Genomic DNA, 4,021 nt, shown 5'->3' on the forward strand with positions numbered 1-4,021 from the left:
TATTATTATTATTATTAACGTCTTCAATTTTTATTATACATATATTTTTAATAATTATTTACTATATTACGATGTCACGCAAGAATCTTTCGACAATAATTAAAGTGGTTTTTAGTAAAAAAAAATCTCCAAAAATAAAATAAAATTAAGTCAATGAAAAAAAAGTAATTGACTATTTAAAGGAGAAAAAAAAAGCAAAAATAGGTCAACTTACGAGATCATTTTTTCCAATTTTTTTGTCACTTCCCTTAGGTCAATTCCATATAGTTTAATGTCTGAACATTTTTTTGTGTTGGTAGGAAATTTTAAAAAAAAAAAAAAATCAAAGTCAATAAACAAAGATCGAAGCAGGACCAAAATTTAAACACAGTCTTACTTACAATAATAATTTTACAATGTTCCCTTAAAGTAAGACGTTACTCTTATTTAATTAATGCATTTTGTATCTCAATCTAATAATATATCATAATAATTCAATAATTTAGAATAATATTTTAGAGTCATGACATAATTTTATATTTATAAATTTAGTTAATTACATTGATTAACATTTTTTAATTAATGTTTTTATTATGTAACGTCAAACAATTTGTAACAAAAATATAATATTTTGGTTTTTTTAAAATATATTATTTTTATTATAAATAGTATTAGTGTATTATGATATTGCGAGAATTATTGTAGTTAAAATAAAACATATAATGACACTTGCTATCTTCCATTAAACAAAGTCTAATGAATCTTCATCTTTCATACGAATCAACCCTAACGATATTTACAATAAAAAATAATACTCTTAACATAAAAAATAATATTTTTTCATGAATGAGTCAAATAAAATATCTGTGTCACAAAATACGAGATGTGACCAACTTTTTATCAAAGTTTAATTACTCACACACACACTCTCTATCTCCACTACCTTCCGAACTCCATTACTCCACTTTTCTCTTGGAAAAAAGGAAGTGTGGAGAAATTAAAATCTTCTTCTTTACAGTTGAATCCCATTAACCCCCACCTTCTCTATCCATATCCATCTTATTTATACCAAAGACAACGCTTTCACCTAATTTGCAAACCTCTTTTCTCCGCCATTTTCGAGATTCCTTCGCCAAAAAGCTGAATAACAACGGCAAGAGATGCGTCCAACTGCTGGCGGGGTCCTCTGGTCGCTGTTCCTATTGTTATTCGCTGCATCCAGTGCATCAACCGAAGTAACTCAATCGTCCCTCGTGAGTATATTTCTGAAAGAATAATCGAAATCTTCCGGTTTGATATATAACTTAGATCTCTATCAGTCCTCTAGCAAATTCATGGGTTTTATTCCATTCCACGTCTTTCATTTCTTTGATTGGTTGATCATGACTGAGTTGTGAATTGGCAGGAAAATGGGTTCACGGCGGAGGGGAACGTGAGCGCGGCGGTGGAGATGGTGCCGATGGGGACGGAAGAGATGATGATTATGGTGAACGAGAGCCGGAGAAGACTGGGGAGTTTTCAGATTTGCGCGCTGTGCACTTGCTGTGGAGGCCGGAGCAGAAGCTACTGCTTGGCGTCGCCGTGTTGCTATGCGATCAACTGCAACATCCCGAACAGGCCCTTCGGCTTCTGCTCCTTCACTCCCAAAACCTGTAATTGCTTCGGATGCCATCTCTAGTCTTTTTTTATATATAATATAATTTTTTTTCCTTTTTTTTTTCTAAAATTAGAGTCCCTTTTGAATTTGTTGAATTTTGTTTAGCGTGAAAGTTAAGGTTTTTAATTTGTTTGTAATTATTGATGTTATTGTTTCAAGGACAGCTGATTCCAGGCAAGTTTTCTGGTATTGGATAGAAGACTGCCCCTTTTCTTGATCTTTGCTAATCACTTCTTCCTTTGATCTTCATACAGTTCCCGTGACACTAAGGTCTGAATTTGAAACAAGATTAACTCGGATTTTGATCCCGATTCGAGACACAATTGTAACAAACTCCCGTTGGACTAAAAACTCACTTCTTGCATAAACTTAAAAGATGTTATAACAATAAATATATCAGTGTCTTTGGAATCTATCATAATATTTTGTCCAAATTTCTTTAAAAATCATTTGTGTAATAAGATTTTACACTTTGTAGTTTATTTATTCTTAAAACTGTTTGATACGAAAGTTTATATGTAATTTAAAATTAATTTAGCACAGTATTTTTCAGTTTTCATTATTTTGTTAGAATAAATTTTTTTTTTTAAGATCCTTTGACTGAACCAGTATTAAGACCAGAATACAGAAATGCTGCTAATCGCAGCTTTGTAAATAATTACTCCACTACCGTTAAATATATTAGTTATTTATAACAATTTTATACGAGAATTGTCTTTCTCTCCAACAACACAGTTAAATGTGTGTTGGTATCTGTTAGACTGAAACTTTTTCTATAATCTTTGTTTCATACAAAAATGTTTTTGTATTTTCTGGAACTATAATTATTCTTCGAATGAAATTCAATACAAAACTTTGAAAATATGGAATATGTATATGATATTGCATAATAAAATGTTTTAAATCTGGTACAAAAAATACATTTTTGAGTATAAATTTGGGACAACTATATTAATATCAATACTTTCTACATTTGTTTGTGTAATCAAATATCGTATATTTGTACATGATCTGAAAGAGTTTATATCGAACTATCATATATTAGTAGTACATTTTTAATGTTTTGTACTAATTTTCATTAAAAAAAAACATGTGTCACTAATACCAAAATTTGTTCTACATGTTTGAATACTCAAAAATCATATATTATTGTAATATCTGAAACATTTAATACACAAATATCATATATCAATACCAGATTTTTTAATGTTTTGTACCAAATTTTCGTCTAAAAAACGTGTCATTAATACAAAAAGTTGTTATACATGTTGGGTACTCAAAATATTATATTAGTGCAATATCTAAATTATTTAATACTCAAATATCATATATTAATAGCAATTTTTCCAGATTTTTTTTGTATTGAATTTTCATCTGAAAAACATGACATTAATAACAAATTTTGTTATACATGTTTAAATACTCAAAAATCACATATTAATATCACATCTAAAATATTTATTTCTAAATTATCATATATTTGGCCAGAGACTTCAGAAAATGAATCGGTCCGACAAAAATTGAATGCATATCTAATTATTGGGATGAAATTGTATTGATCATTTGCTATTTTTATATCCTATTAACTTAAATAAGGTAAATCGAAAAATGGTGAATTTGTTTTTTTCCATTAAATTTCTAGTGAAAACACAAATATATCTACATATAGGACGGAATAAATATTTATTTATTTAACAATGTTTTGAAAATTAGATTCTATGTATGGAAAAAATGGGCAACCCATTATTAACCTTTAGAGTGGATCTCATATAAGACTGTTTCACGAATCTTAATTTGTGAGACGGGTCAACCCTACCCATATTCACAATAAAAAGTAATACTCTTAACATAAAAAGTAATACTTTTTATGTATGACCCAAATAAGATATCCGTCTAACAAATATGACCCGTAAGACCGTCTCACACAAATTTTTGCCTAACCTTTAATGCCATATACAGTGCTTGTTTTGTATTTTCATCGTTGCCATTACAATAATCATCACTTAATAAAAATCAAATACCAAAACTTCAATATTGATTTCTAAATCATCTGAAATTAATGCCTAATCGGTTTAAGACTCACATTATCGCGAACTCGATACTTGACTAAGCTTCGTGTTTTCTATAACATTTCATGAAATTGTTGTCAATCATCGTATAGGAACTCCGATTTATCAGACATGAAATAATCTCTACAATTTATTGGAAACTCATTGCGCATGCGATACGTACATAAATATATACGTATAGACGTAGACTTGGTACCAAATGTGGTGTAGAAATTAATATCACGAGCGAGCCAAGTTAGTAATGTGCAGCTTCTTTCTATGCCAGCTGTGAGGGTGGTCCATAGCCAGTGAGTGCCACCAATATCACGGTCTCCTC

At 29.6% G+C, this 4,021-nt stretch overlaps 1 long non-coding RNA gene across 1 annotated transcript; it reads left to right on the top strand.

The window, feature by feature from the left end:
* Nucleotides 1–896: 896 nt before the first annotated feature.
* On the top strand, nucleotides 897–1,835 carry LOC140810449 (uncharacterized). Its single transcript, XR_012113255.1, has 2 exons — nucleotides 897–1,232; nucleotides 1,385–1,835. It is a non-coding gene; the product is annotated as an uncharacterized lncRNA (long non-coding RNA).
* Nucleotides 1,836–4,021: the final 2,186 nt, after the last annotated feature.

This window comes from Primulina eburnea, chromosome 1 (assembly GCF_022965805.1).
Source record: "Primulina eburnea isolate SZY01 chromosome 1, ASM2296580v1, whole genome shotgun sequence".
Lineage (NCBI taxonomy): Eukaryota > Viridiplantae > Streptophyta > Magnoliopsida > Lamiales > Gesneriaceae > Primulina > Primulina eburnea.